A 16,997-nucleotide genomic window follows, 5' to 3' on the forward strand; every position below is an offset into this window, starting at 1 on the left:
ACCCCAACTTGGCAGATTCGATCCTGGCTTAGTCCGGTGGTATTTGAAGTTGCCAAAATATGTCAGCCCCGTGTCGGAAGATTTACTGGCACGTAAAATAACTCCTGAGGGACTAAATTCCGGCACCTCGACGTCTCCGAATACCGGAAATGTAGCTAGTGGAACGTGAAGCCAATAACATTATTTTAGAATGTAAGTTTTACTAGGGATGCAGAAGCTCTCATGACACCATACCACTTTCAGTCGTATACCTTTTTTCTTATTGAGTACATTTTTGTGATTAAATGTTTCAATGTTTGGTATTACGTTTTGAGGTGAATAAATTATTTATGGTTCATGTCTGATAGACTACCGGCACTTCTGTTTCCAGACGCGTATTTTCATAAATACGTGCTGTATAATACTTTCCGTTCATTTCAAAACGACAACCCCGTCTAGAGCCTTCGCTTCGAACCTTCCGCAAATTACAGAAGGCCAGTTCCAAGCACTACGCCTACCATACACGGACTTCCGAAGCCACATCAAGAAACAGGCTTACAAAGAATGGTCAAATTACTGGGCAACAATTCAACGCATCAAAGGCAAGCATTACGCCGCTATCCAGAGACACATCCCACAGAAACCATGGTTCAGTCTACTATCTCTCACTCGCCGCCATATGACATCAATTATCAGAATGCGACTTGGACATGCATCTTACCCCAGTCATCTGTTCAGACTCAAAGTCATAGACTCCCCAAATTGTCCCTCTGACCCCAATCAAGAAACAGACCTCAACCATACAATTTTGGGATGCACTAGATACAAACCACAAGTGACCAATTTATATCAAACGCTTATACAACTGAAAGTTCCACTTCCCACCTCCGTTTCGTCGTTGTTCAGCAGCTATGACATCCGTATATATCAAGCAATAGCCAAATTTTTAAGTGAAGCCAATTTAACACTGTGATATGTTTGTTCTGTAGTCTGTAGTTAAACTGTTCTCATCCAACCAAAGTTCCCGTACCGTGGCTTTCCATCACCAATTAGTCACAATGCCATGAACGGTCCATGTTGTAAAGATGTTGCTCTTTGACTTTCCTGTTTTCTAAATGTACAGAGCTGGCAGCATGGTCTTACGGACCAAATGCCAAAATGTAAATAAATAAAAAAAAACCTTCCGCAATAAGCTCCATCGTGAAAACTGGGAATAACCAATAATACAGATTTCAGTCATTCAGTGCACTAGAACACTGTGGACTATGACCTCACTCTCCTATGGAAATGCAATGTTCTCGTTGCCAGTTTTGCAGAATCTGCAAACCGCTGTAAAATGAGTGATAGAGTAAGAAGTCTTGCAAAGCTGAAACTTTTTGAGTGGAGTATCTCGGAGACAAAGTGTTAAGATAATAGCGCGTGTGGGGAAGGATAACGGCTAGTGATAGGTATAACAGAATCCCAATACGCCATGAATGTGATATCCGGGGTGATTAGGTTACGTGTATCTAACTCCAGGGGCTGCCTGGCCGAGGCGGTAAAGGCGTGCTCGGTTCGCCCGGAAGGACGAGGGTTCGAATCCCCGTCAGGAAGTCGTAAAATTTAATAAATGAGATATCCACTTCCGGAGGTGCATATGGCCCTGAGGTTCACTAAGCCTACACCAAAAATGAGTACCATGTTAATTCCTGGGGGCAAAGGAGGCCGGGTGTAGAGCTAACCACTCTACCCCATCACGTGCCGCGGTTAACAATGGTGGAAGCCTTTACCTTCTACTCCTCCAAGGGCCTTCATGACCCGTACGGAGGTGTCTTTGTCTTTGTCATTGTATCTAAATCCAAAGTGATGTATTCGTGGTCTTTATATTAACCTCATGTTATTTCTTCATGGAGATTGATTGCACATTTACAAGGCATGCTCATAACTAAATGCTATGACTTTGATGAAATTATCAAGTCTTATTGTACTTTCTCTATTACATTCTCTCGGAGAAGACCAACCAGTATTGCAGTTACAGACGTTATAAAAGCATAATTCTATATCAATGATCCGGGATTTGTTTAATTGAAATATGCACTTTTGTAGATTTGTATTTTTATCTATACCGTACGATTAAAAAAACAGTTTTTAGAACGAAATCAATTTGTTATTCCGTGGTGACTCGCATGTTAAACTTCGAATTTTCCTTTAAAGATAACAGCTGACCATCAAAACTGGCGTAATGGAGAAAGCATTGTGAGTACTCAGTACACACCAAGTACATTTAATGAATGAACATCATCTCAGCCTAGGGTAAATTTTTCATTCATTAGTTATAAATACGAGTGCATTGATTCTCCTACCTCCGAGCCTTTGCTATATATTGTCCTCAGTCGACTCGTTAGAACACACGATGGCTCTCGAGAGAGTTCTTCACTGAATAGTAAATCTTCCAGTTGTTGTCCTGTTGATATTTATATGGCATCTTGGGAAATCATTTTTTACTTCATTGAACGTAACTAGCATAGTGTAAATTGATCCGGTGCATTAGGAGTACAATGTCGGACTCATGATCCCAAGAGAGCTAAGGCTACCGAAGTGTTAAATAATGGCATGTTAAAGACGTCTGGTGTACTAAGCTTGCCGTCAAAAAAGTCAACTACCAGTACTCGGTATCGAACCAGGAAGGTTTCCATTGCATGCATTCTTTATAAATCGTCTGTTATACCACTACCGTAAATAATTGTCTCAAAATAATAATACTGTCGGTTTAATAAAAAAACATATTGCTTTCACTAATAAGGGGCAGTCACAAATTACAAGTATTTCAAACTAGACAATATAGGCTAATCAAAACCGTCCAATAGAGTTCGACTCTGGGTTCCAGATGACAGAGCAATAGGAACGTCAAAATGACACAATCTTGAAGACCTGCAACTTGGTAGCTTATGCTACATAATTACTCTTCTTATCCTTTCTCTTCATCCTCATCCTTCTTCTTCACTTTCTTCTCCTCCTTAATATTATTTTATAATGGTAATCTCTATCAGAGAGAATTTATGAGGGAAGGGATCATATCTCCTATCTTTATTGTGTGGAAGCTACGAGTGTCTTATAGCCAGTGGAAATACTTTACAATAATCTGGCCGTGTTGCCAATCCTTAAGGAAAAATAATGGAATCTAATTTTTCAAATATAACAAACATAACTCTTTATATCTTGATTTATGAGAGAGTTGGTAGACATTCCATAGAGTTGGGAAACAGAATAGTTTTATTTCCTGTGTCGGTCAAACTTCAGATGATATCTCCGTGGTATTAAAAAAAAATCATTTTCAAGCATATTTTGGGATAATATATCTCTTAATTATACGACCACATTCAGGTGTGTTACATGTATGTTCCACACGTGGCTGATTGAGTTGTAGTCCGGAGACCTAGGAGGCCAGGAAAGGAGGTACGCACGCTGTAGAACAAACGTTGCTGTCCTGAGGCAAAAAGCCGCGTGATATCCTGGCCCCGTAATGTGTTAGAATGTTGTCGGTGGTGAGGATTGACGACTTTAGAGATACAGCAAGCACTAGTCATTGTCCCATGAGTGAATACCATCGACGATCGCGGTGTGTAGCTTAATTGAACTCCTCTTACCATAATTCCAGTTGAGGATCTTAAATGGTAAGTGCGTACACTTGATATTTTACCGTTCACCAGCACGTCCCTGGATATGAACACGGTCGTCACATAATCGAAGACAGAAATTATTCCTGCAGTCGCTTAAGTGCGGCCAGTATCCAGTAATCGGGAGATAGTGAGTGCGAACCCCACTGTCAGCAGCCCTGAAGATGGTTTTCTGTGGTTTCCCATTTTCACACCAGGAAAATGCTGAGGCTGTACCTTAATTAATGCCACGGCCGCTTCCTTCCCATTCCTAGGCCTTTCCTATCCGATCGTCGCCATAAGATCCATCTGTATCGGTGCGACGTAAAGCGAATAGCAAAAAAAAAATCCCATCACCGAACACCACCGCTTTCTATCTCCCATTTGTGCACCTCTCTCAACACCAGTGGAAACTATATCCACGATGAACAGAGGTCACATGTAAACGTGGCGAAGGAATTCGGAAACGCAGGTAGACCACCAGCAATCGATAGTTTATTGTTCGTACTGACGCATAGAATGCTATGGTAAGTCTGATTGCAATGGCAGTTGCCTACCAGTCAGTCAGCTTGGCCCTGTCATCTGTCCAGGCGCTCGTCAATAATTCTTCAAGCTGACACTAGTGGGGCGCGTCTGCTTTGAGAACCTTAAGCTTATTTTTGGCCTTCGGGGCGAAGCTCACTCAGTAAATTATGTAAGGAAGGGATTTATAATAATTTATGTATGCATTTATTTATTTAATTTGTTGCTTGGATACGGGAGGAACGGATTCATCTTTTCATCATAAGGCCCTTTATAACTTCCAGTAGGACACGTGAGAAAGCCACGGAACAGGAGGAGGTAGGTGTGTTCTAGTTCTAATAGGGTAAGATCGATGTTAGGTGAAGGTTTTAGATTCTCAGTCCTATGTTCGAAATAAATGCATATAAGTGAAGGTAGGCAGATTGGTCAGTTTTGTAGAGAATTGACGAAAGAATAAGTGGATTGGTATCCCAATAACAATAAATCTTATAGTAGGCAAGTAGTGCGAACAAATTGATGTGGACATCCAAAGAATATATAAGTAAGGTCTGCAACTGTATGACCTGAACATGAACAGAAGGGAGATCGTAGTACTTGGATAGCCTTCAGCTTTCAGGCATCTCCAGGACCAGTGTACCAACGATACGTCAAGACAAAATTCTGTTGAATGGCCAGCCAGTCACACACAGCCCTAAATTGCATCCGGCATCTGTTAGTGGCTTTGCAGACACACACTGTGATGCATATTCAATGGAATTTCCCTTCCAACTACACTTTTCATGCTGTCAAACGATCTCCAGGAAAGGACAAGACGACGTGGCTGTAAATATTTGTCAGTATTATCAAAATACGAGCATTGTGCCCTCTACACACACACACACACACACACACACACACACACACACACACACTCACACTCTCTGGGCTGCGAAACTCATTCGAATAGGATGATGTGCATTGGTGTAGTTCACTGTCATTAAATTGCTGGTAAAGGGGTCGTTATCCAGTTATCACAGACGCGACCCGTGCCACACGTTTGCCAATGGAGAACCAGAGAGAAAATATGAAAACGCACTTAAAATTTTTAGATTTGGGAAAAGCTTTCGATCAGGTCCCACGCGATCTCATATGGCGAGCGCTTAGCAGCGGCGGAGTTCCAGAGGTAAATGTAGGATTGATCCAACTTCTGTACCTCAACGTTACAAGTGTGATTCGATATCAGGCTGGGTTCTAACTACCTTTTAACATTACTATCTGTGTTCATCAAGGTTCATTCCTCCCGCCTATGCTCTTCAACTTTTGTATGGATACGGCGACGGCTTACATTCAGTCTCCCTATCCCTGAACATTCCTACATACGGATTATGTGCTACTTTCACAAGAATGCAGCTTTTCACTTCAGCATCGGGATTAGATCTTGAGGTAGAGGCTAGATGAGAATGGGCTGCTACTCAACTTCCAACATCCAAAATTCAGATTCTCTGGAATATGGCCCCCAAATCAATGGAACAATTAGGATGAATGACCACACCTTACGAAAAGCTACCCATTTTAAAGATCTATGGTCATATCAGATTATGATGCTACCTCCGACAGTAGAATGAGGTTCAGTGCAGCTGGAGCCATCCAAATGGATGCTATGACAGGATGTCCGAATACCTGAAAGCTAAAATTTACAAGACCAGTTGCTGTCTATGCAGTAGAATGTCGTCCTTTGACAAAGAAACCTACTCAGATCCTCCATATTATGAAAATGAGGCTGTTCTGATTGTCACTAGGACTGACCCTCTCTTTTCCTTGACGATTCCAGAAATTAAGATGTGCGACGTAGAATTGGTGTAGCCCCAATCGTAGAAAAAGAAAAAGAGGCTTAATTGTGGTGGTACTGTCTTGTTATGTGAAGCAACAATAATTCAGTAATAAATATGACCCTTCATTTTGACTCACGTGCGCTCCGACCACGAGGACGAAGTCAAAGTGGTAGTTGTTATCGAAGATATACGTGCTGTTGACCTCAACCATCGATACGTCCTAGAAAGAGACAAACGACGAAAATGTAACCTCAAATGATGTGAAAAACGCTCGGAGAGAGAGAGACAGAGAGATTGTGTTAATTCCATACACAGGTCATCTTTTAAATGGTTCATCGTAATGTCTCGATTTCAGCCACTGGCAAATGTCAAGGTGGCAATTTTTTCCCAGATTTATAGTTCATCATAGCATCAGTACAGCACCTTTATCAGACAAAATTTACATACGTAGTATGTACACGAACATGAGCACCACTAAGCTTCAAATCTGTGGAGTAAAATACAGCCTTCCCTGCCCCCAGCTTGTGGTATGGGCAGCATAGCTGCTCGGACGATGTGGGTTTGATTCTTGACGTGTCCAAGGATTTTAATCTCCTTTTTATAGCACCGTAATGCATGCAGGTCATGGGCCTTACATACATGTGTTGCGACCGGCCAATGACTTAGTTTTACTTCCACGATTTTATTGTAACTTAGATCTAAAGTAAACTCTGGAGAGCTCGAAACACACTCATAACTCTATAACTCTATAAATACGCTTTCGAGAATTAAAACTCCTCCCAATTCGATTGCATGGTAATAAAATGTAATTGTTTGTGCGAAAGTGAATTATAGCCTCATTCGTGGTTTATTATCGTGGCTTATTTTGCTTCTCAGTAAGTTTATTTTTACAACATTATTCATAGCTTGAATGTATGTGAACGTTCCGAAAAGTTTTCATTGCCATATTTATAGCGCGAAGTATTTCTTGATCAAATATACAATCGCTGGTTCGTTTTAAGTACGGTCTGTAATATCTGACACTTCGATCTGGAAAAATAATCTCCTTTGAGAAGAGAGAAATAACCTGAACCACATGAGCAGAAAAGGTTAATTAATGGACCTGTTCCCGTCTTAGACTCCGAAGACGTGGTCAGATGTATAATTGTTGTTCTTGTGTAAGGAATCCAGACAATCATATCGTAGAAGAAATAGATTTTTCGCCTGCTACACTCAGCACTGTGCTGAAGTTTGATTCGATTCATAACGTCACGGACTGCTCAATGGGACGGCACGGTTGCTATCAATTTTCTAGAAACTTTAGCTCCCTAGTGTTGTATTTAGTATGACTCACATACACAATTAGAAACGCTAATAACTCAGACCAAAAGCCGCCAACAACTACTGTATAACAATCACTTCAACACGATTTTTCTAGGCCATAATGACCAAATGTAAAAAAAGTAGTTAATTATAGTAACTACTAACGCCATAGCAAAGAACCTCAACGTTATTTCATCGAGCTTGTTCTTGTATTTGTACTTGCTCTCTCAATAACATGCATTTATGAATGGCTTTTCTTTACAAGTCGCTTTATGTCGCACCGACACAGGGGTCTTACGTCGACGATGGGAGAGGGAAAGGCTGGCAGTGGGAAGGAAGCGGCAGTGGCCTAAATTAAGCCACAGCCCCAGCATTTGCCTGGTGTGAATATGGGAAACCACGGAAAACCATCTTCAAGTCTGCCGACAGTAGAGTTTGAACCCACTATCTCCCGCATACTGGATACGAATGGCTAAGAAAGACATGTAGATGCTTCATACATCTGAGTTCTAGGTTAAAATAAACTGGGTTTAACTGTGCCTGGTGTTTTATTAAAAATCCTGACCAAGAGTATAACGTTAATTATTTTAATTTAACTTATTCTCTTACCCGAGTACTTCACCACTGTGTTGCATGGTTTATTAAAGGTCTCCAGATGCCATTTGTTTGTCTTTCCTTCCTCGCAACATTCATAGCCTTCCCCGCTACGAACCGCAGTGTTTCTTTTTCTGCATGACCCCCTGCGGGTGAGGGACGCACATGTAGAATACATCCGTGGTATCCCCTGCCTGTCGTAAGAGGTGACTAAAAGAGGCCTAAGGGGCTCTCAATTTGGGAGTGTGGGTTGACGACCACGGGGCCCTTAGCTGAGTCTTGGCATTGCTTCCACTCACTTGTGCCAGGCTCCTCACTTTCGTCTATCCTAGCCGACCTCTCTTGGTCAACTCTTGTTCTTTCCCGACCCCGACGGTATTAGAGCATTCGAGGCCTAGGGAGTCTTTCATTTTCATGCCCTTCGTGGCCTTTGCCTTTCTTCGTCCGTTACTTCATTTTTAGAAATGACGGATCCCTTCTTTCTTCCTTTTTCTCTTTGTCTACCCCTGTGGGTGGGGGATGCAGACGAAAAATACACCCACGGTATCCCCTGTCTGTCGTGAGAGGCGACTAAAAGGGGCGACCAAGGGATGATTGTCTTAGAACCATGAAACTACTTTTTATTAGTACCCTCACGCGGGAAACACCATGGGTCGCCTTTACTTGCGAGTTGTACCACTATATTAGGTACGAAATAGGTTTGTAATTAGTAGCAGCAGTGTGTGTGTGTGTGTGTGTGTGTGTGTGTGTGTGTGTGTGTGTGTGTGTGTGTGTGTGTGTGTGTGTGTGTGTGTGTGTGTGTGTGCAGTACCCGTGAGTCCTACCCATGTGAGCAACACCACGGGTCTGGGCGTTGCCTGTGAGTTGTCGGTCTGCGTTGCCTGTGATTAGTACCCACTATGTGAGAAACACCACGGGAATATCCGCACCCGTGATTAGTACACCTAGGTGAGAAATCTCATTGGTTTGCATTGGCTATTAGTGGCGTCATTTTGTGAGAAACACCATAGGTCTGCGTTACCTGTACGTGGTACAATACTTGTGAGTAGTACCATAATATTTGGATCACCGTGAGTTTACGCTTTGATTAGTACGCAACTTGAGAAATACCATAGTTTTCCTTTACTAGCGATAAGTGCCATTATGCGGGATCGTTGACATAGATATTGCCCTCATTTAGACAAGCATCATCGATTCAGGATTGGGCTCTGGAAGCAGTCACTTGATCAGTAATATTGTTTATGGGAATATGAAGCATTCCGCATCTTATCCACTGCTTGTTTTAAATTCATGTTCATCAATTCATTCCTCATCATCACGTTTTGAATTCTGGTCAGTGGATGAATTTTGTACTTTTAAATTGCCATCGCATTTCGTCTCATTTCGTACCATAGGGGCCTATGACCTAGATGTTAGGCCCCTCTAAACAACAAGCATCATCATCATCATCATCATCATCATCATCATCTTCGTCCCGCAGGGGTTCTTTAACGTACCAGTAAATCTACTGACACGAGGCTTACGTATTTAAGAACCCTATAAATACCACAGATCTGAGCCAGGCTCGAATCCGCCACCCTGAGCTCAGAAGGCCACCGCTGCACCCAGCCCGGTCACACACGACTGTTATCTGGAATCCTGATGTTGATATCTACATATATTTTGTCATTTTCGTAGTGAGAATTGAACAGTAAATAGCACAAGTAGAACACCATACAGCCCATTCTGTTGCGAAAATAGGGAGATGTATTATTTTCAGCATAATAATAATAATAATAATAATAATAATAATAATAATAATAATAATAATAATAATAATAATGGCGTTTTGCCTCTAGAGAGGCCTGGTGCAGGTCGTTTATTCTAGTATACGGCCTATCGGCCAGCTGCATGTCTATGAGGGTGGGGCTCTACCTAAGGTGAATTTTAATAATGAAGACATCACACATACCCAGTCCCTGAGCCAGGTTAATAAACCAATTCAAATTAAATCCCCAACGTGGCCGGGAATCGAAGGCGGGACCCCTCTGCACCAAAGGCCAGCACGCTAAACTTTCCGTCATTGAGCCGGATATTATATCCAGTGAACTATATACACTCACATTAGCACGTTCAGTCAGTACACTTTGCCAGGTTCCATCGATTCCCGGGGCAACATTATCATCAGACCGTATTTCCGTCGAGATGTGTGACTGTGAATATTGGATGTCTGGTCGTCTGACCAGATCTTTGACGGAGGTAATAACCCTCGATGAACTGTACCACTCTATGAAGTATACGTGGAACTCCATTCTCAGGATTATTTTCAACAACTATACCATCTGTGGCTGGGTACATGAGGTTAAAAAGAGAACCGAACACTGAAGTTTATCCAATGTGGTGGTATCTTCTTTGACAGGGCACTCCGAAAGGCTGCGCAGTTCTTGTGTAAAGCGTCTTTCGGGGTAAGATTGGTACATTAACGTCACTTCTATTACCGGTATTCATACCACAGTTTTAGGGTTACAAGTTAGTTTGTGCTCTGTATCACACTACTCAGTACTGCTACGTCGGGCAAGGAAATAAAGAGTATGGAAGGTAGGCCAAGTACCTTATTTTAGGAGATAATCAATAATTGTGTGGGATAATATGCTAGATAATCCTAGGCGATGATTAGAATTGCATTCCTATAATAATAATAATAATAATAATAATAATAATAATAATAATAATAATAATAATAATAATAATAATAATAATAATAATAATAATAATAATAATTTTCTGAGCCTAAGTTGGTGGGTACACTTCAGTCTGAATGTATCTAGCCCTACTTCGTGAACTGGGCGAGTTGGTCGTTCTGTTAGGGATGCACAGCTGTGAATTTGCATCCGGGAGATAGTGGGTTCGAACGCCACTGTCGGCATCCTGGAAGATGGTTTCATTGTTACGTGATGAACGCACTTTTTTTCGAATGCAATATACTGTACTACGAGCTATGTTCACTTTCTCACTCGATATGATGGGTTATCACAGATTTTATATAGATAACGAAAATCACTGGAAACAACTGTTATTTTAACGTAGTATGTGCAACGAAATGTTCACAGGTGGAACTTAAAAACGCCGGAGTGCATGAAATTAACAGCAAATCTCCAAATACTTTCCCCCAATCTCAACTCGACTTACGTGAAGCCTGTGCAAGAAAATGTTCACAGACGGAATCAAAGAAGCTGGTGCTTTAAATTTTCATGGATACACCAAACAGACTGTGGAATGATCGTTTCCAGGCTGAATATAGAAAAGACGAGGTAAATAGAATTAATAGCGAAACTTGCAACACATCCACTCTTCTCTGAAGCCGTTGATAGCTTGGGTTAGAGGCTCACGCGCTGGCTCGCAATCTACTCCTATTTTTGAAGCTCGTCATTTACATTTCAGTATTTCAGAATGGCGGTTGCTTGATAAAAATAAAAAAATATGGGTGAAAATTACATACTGTACATGAGATTTTATTCTGCACTAGTTACTTGAGGTAAATAAGCAATTTATTTTTATAATGATTAGCCGATTCATTTTAAAAAGTTGTTTATAAATTTGACGGATTTTATACTGTAGAATGAAGCAAAAAACACTTTTAGTGGCCTATGTGTTGAAGACGGATATATTTGTGCTGTCCTGGACTTTTACAGAATGTTTTATGCTGAAAAATTCGTATGCAGTAGTAGGCCTATACATCTATTTAACGGTTTACCAAGCTCAATAGCTTTAGTCGATTAAGTGAGGCCACTATCCAGTATTCGGGAAATAGTGGTTCGAATCCCACTGTCGGCAGCCCTGAAGATGGTTTTCCGTGGTTTCCCATTTTCTCACAGGCAAATGCTGGTGCTGTACCTTAGTTAAGGCCACGGCACTTCCTTCCCACTCCTAGCCCTTTCACCTCCCATCGTCTCCATAAGACCTGTCTGTGTCGATGTGACGTGAAGCAACTTGAAAAGAAAATAACGGTTTAGCCAGCGTAAGATAAAAAGGCACACGGATGATCGTTTAACCTTCGACCTGCTTCACTGAAATCGTTTCTGCTCAGCTTCCTTTGAGTATAGATTAATGTTTCTAAACATAAATCATCCTGAACAAATGCTTTATAAAATGGAGAAAACTCCATCGCAATCCAACCACTTGTTCTGGACATTAACCGCCACAGAAAGATAGACAGGATCGGGGACTATATTTTATACTATGTAGAGATACAGAATAGGTTTCACCGAGCTCGATAGCTGCAGTCGCTTAAGTGCAGCCAGTATCCAGTATTCGGGAGATGGAGTTCGAGCCCCACTGTCGGAAGCACTGAAGATGGTTTTCCATGGTTACCCATTTTCACACCAGGCAAATCAATAGCCTGGGGCTGTACCTTAATTAAGGCCACGGCCGCTTCCTTCCCATTCCTAGCCCTTTTCTGTCCTATCGTCGCCATAAGACATAACTGTGTCGGTGCGACGTAAAGGAAAAAAAAAAAAAAAAAAAAGGAAGGTTTCACCCGTAGGTGGAGTCACTAGTGTCTGGGACCTCCTTCGCTATCGATGACGTAGAAGTCGTAGCAATTTAGCTGGATTACTTAAATAGTGTGGTCTACTACCTAAAATATTTGGATTAATTTTTAATCCATAATACCACGAAGACGGCTGGGCGTAGGGCTAACCACTCTGCTCCACTAAGTGCTGATGTTACGAATAGTGGAAGTCTTTACCTTCTACCCCTTCAGTTGTCTTTCCAAAGAGTTCCTGGCCTAGCAAATGGAAGTGGGACTTCGTTACTCCCTTTTAGTAATCCCACAGGTTCAAGGCTTGCTTAGAGCTTTCTAAGCTCGGTAGTAATCCCACAGGTTCAAGGCTTGCTTAGAGCATTCTAAGCTCGGTAGATTTCTGTGAAGTGGGATGCTTCCTTACCAGCAAACACATAATTCCAGTGAGAGTTTTCCTCTTATGTTTTCGCGATCATTATTGGGTTGCAGAATCTCAGCCTCCTGAACACAAGGGGAGCCGTGATATATGCAATATATACACGTTTAAACATTTCAAAGGGTCAGTGCTCTGAAACTAGCAACATTTAATACACTTGTAACCCTGGATCATGCGTCGCCGACTACTATACCTACTCTGCTAAATGGACTCATCTGTGCTACTTATGACCTGTATAAATGTTTTATTAGTGTACAAATTACAGTTTGAGTGATCTAACACAGTACAGAATAAGTGACAGTGGCGGTGCGAGCGGAATATTAGAAATTGCTTTTATATTGTTGTAGTTGTAATCCGGTTGTTGTTGTTGTTGTTGTTGTTGTTGTTGTTGTTGTTGTTGTTTTCAGGTGAGGACGTACATAAATGAACTATATGTGTTACGTATGTTACATAAATCAAGTAGTGTACAACTGTGTTCATAAATTAATGGGAAAGACCCCGGTTGCCATAATAAATTTTCCGGAAATCTTTATGCATTTAGTAGTTTACTTGTCGAAAATTATAAATGATAAAATTAGTAAACAGGCAAATAACATAGTAAATTCAATAAAAGGTTACGCAAATACACGTATTATTAAATTACCTTTGAATTGTAATATATATGAAAGAATATGACCAGTGTTGAAGAAAAAACGATGAGCGGGACTAGATCCAGTCACCCAGCGATTACGGAGCTTGGACGCTAACCACTCGACCACCGACATCTCGTGCTCATAATAGCAACGCAACGGTACATATTCGACGCGAAAGTTTCTCTAACGATTTTCTCGAGATTGCCTAAGTAGTACGCCTTACTACTTGCACACTATGTTGTCCTAATGGACTACTAGAAGTGTACAAAGTTTGAAGACAATCCGTGATCCGAACGTCGTGGCCTCCCCTTGTCAGTCCTATCTCTGGCCTATTCCAGTGTCACCGTAAGACCTGTCTCTGTCGGTGCTAGGTAAAGCAATGACCAAAAAAAAAAAAATACACTCATTACCAAAAAATATGAATTTATAGCAACGTCTGTTTGATTCATTGCTTGAGGAGAAATTTTAATACAGAAGTGAATCAAATATTAAAAAGCAATTTCCTTAACCATGGAATCAAGTCTTTGTTACATGTGTTGAAATCAGGAGCGTCAGGCACTTTTAAGCTCCGTCGATTAAGTAAACCAACCGCAGCCTGAGCTGCATTCCCTAGAGCATCTTCATGTAAAACAATGAACGAGTATCGCACTGATTTTTGGAACACAGCCGCGACTACTGTGGGTAAAAGTCTAGATTCCCGTCCAATCATTCTGTATGCCAGTGCTCGAGTACATGTTGCAGCTGTTCATAAATATTGAGACTTCGACTTTATTCCCACGATGAAAAACCCTCTTCGTGGTATTATGGATTAACAGTTAATCCAAATATTTTAAGCAATAGAGTGCACTATTTAAGTTATCTGTCATAGGCGTGCTGCAGAAAAATTGCTACGACATCTTCGGAGAAGACTTTAATTATTATTATTATTATTATTATTATTATTATTATTATTATTATTATTATTATTATTATTATTATTGATGCTTGCTTGTTGTTTAAAGGGGCCTAACATCGAGGTCATCGGCCTATTATTATTATTATTATTATTATTATTATTATTATTATTATTATTATATTCTCCAAAGTATAATTAAATTAATGTGAAGTACTCTAAGATATGTTTCCAGTTACACTGCATAACATGCGTAAATGATCCTAGGTACAGACAGTTGTCTAAATATAAAAGTATTACTAATATAAAGATCGTAAATCTCCACCGCTTAGACATCGTGGAGGTAATAAAGGTTGGGATACACTGGCCATTTTATGTTACTGGTCCCATAAAACTTCTACTAACGGTAGGGAGAAAAATGAAGTATATACATGTACGCATTCAGTTTCTTCCATCCGCCTTTAATCTTAAGGTGTTAACGTTAGATTGAACGAACAAGAACAAAACAAAACAAAACAAAACAAAGACAAGAAACGAAGAAATATAAGGAAAGAAAAACTGCTGTGGAAAAATTCTGACACGTTAACGTCTCCGGAAATATTAATAATAATAGTTAGGGGAGATAAAATTATTATTATTATTATTATTATTATTATTATTATTATTATTATTATTATTATTATACTCTGAGTTAACATTGAGTAAACGTTGTTGGAGAGGTCAGAGGAAATTATTTTTTCTTTCTTTCTTTCTTTCTTTCTTAATCTGTTTACCCTCCAGTGTTGGTTCTTCCCTCAGACTTAACGAGGGATCCCACCTCTACCGCCTCAACGGCAGTGTCCTGGAGTGTGAGACTTTGGGTCAGGGGATACAACTGTGGAGGATGTTCGGTACCTCGCCCAGGTGGCCTCACCTGCTATGCTGAACAGGGGCCTTGTGGGGGGATGGAAAGATTGGAAGGGATAGACAAAGAAGGACGAAGGAAGCGGCCGTGGCCTTAAGGTACCATCCCGGCATTTGCCTGGAGGAGAAGTGGGAAACCACGGAAAACCACTTCCAGGATGGCTGAGGTGCGAATCGAACCCACTTCTACTCATTTGACCTCCCGAGTCTGAGTGGACCCTGTTCCAGCCCTCATACCACTTTTCAAATTTCGTGGCAGAGCCGGAAATCGAACCCGGACCTCTGGGGGTGGCAGCTAATTACGCTAACCACTACACCACAGAGGCGGAAGGAAGTGATGTAAGTATGTAATTAAGGCTAACGTGAAGATGTGCCACAATGATGTTCACAACTGGGAGATGTTAGCCCTCAACCGTTCAATCTAGAGATCATTAGTTCATCGCGGTACGTTACTTTTTGAAGAAAACCGTAGGCGAATAGTAAGCGATAAGAAGCAACGAAGGAAGGAAAAAGAACGAATTCGGAGAACAATGTCTAGTCCCATGTGGAGCAATCACCTACGGACTCACAAATACAGAGGAGTTCTGTTTGGGAGACCAACCTACTCGTTTTCGAGTTTTTGCTATTGTATTACAGAGGTGTGAAAATTATTAGATTCAAAAAAACTTATACTGGAATATTGCCATTGTCACATTACCTATTACTTGCCTTTAAATTTTTTGAGCTGTAGTAAAAGTCATTTACGTGTTACTTGTTGTTAGTTTAAAGTACATTATTGATCATATGTTACAGTTTCTTTCAATGACATTAGTGACGATATTATAGTCATTAGACGTCTCTATATATTACATTCCAATGTTGAGGATTTTTGAATTCTCTTTTGAGTGTAATTAGATAACGTAAAATTACATGAAATGGTTCTCTGATATTTTGCTTTACATGCGACACTGGTATATTCGCTATGCTTTGTACTATTTACTATACAAACTTTTGGAAACTGGTATTGCGACCAAACAGAAATATTTAATCTCAACAAAATATTTAGAAGATTACGAATAATATAGTATGTCCCGAAGTTTAGTCAGTATGATGAATATTTCACTGATAGATAGGGAGTTCCACCAAATCTAAGGCAATTTCATTTGTGTCTTTTTCTTTGAGTCTAATAATTTTCACACCTCTGTATTATTATTATTATTATTATTATTATTATTATTATTATTATATGTGCGAGTAAGCCCATTAGGTCAACGCAAAGTACTTAGAGGCATGCATTTTGCCTTCTTTTGTGCCCTATTTCTTTAATTATTTTATTGTGGGCTCCCTTTCTGTCTTCAGAACAGGTTGTTCCAGTCTTCTTATTTGGTCTTTCCTCTTGGTCAGCTTGCAATTTGACCGAGCTCGATAGCTGCAGTCGCTTAAGTGCGACCAGTATCCAGAAATCTGGAGATAGTGTGTTCGAGCCCCACTGTCGGCAGCCCTGAAGATGGTTTTTCGTGGTTTCCCATTTTCACACCAGGCAAATGCCGGGGCTGTATCATAAAAAAGGCCACGGCCGCTTCCTTCCAACTCCTAGGCCTTTCCTATCCCATCGTCGCCATACGACATATCTGTGTCGGTGCGACGTAAAGCAAATAACAATAGCAATTTGTGAAGTTTCGATCATAAGGTTACCGGGTTTTGGACATCTGCTGATGTAATTATTGCCTGTTTCAAATCGGTCTTGATTTCGCCAGTCCATTTCATAGAATTCGGCTATTTGTTTGGTAAGACTGAATGTATTTGTTTAA

The sequence above is a fragment of the Anabrus simplex genome, chromosome 1, assembly GCF_040414725.1.
Source record: "Anabrus simplex isolate iqAnaSimp1 chromosome 1, ASM4041472v1, whole genome shotgun sequence".
NCBI lineage: Eukaryota > Metazoa > Arthropoda > Insecta > Orthoptera > Tettigoniidae > Anabrus > Anabrus simplex.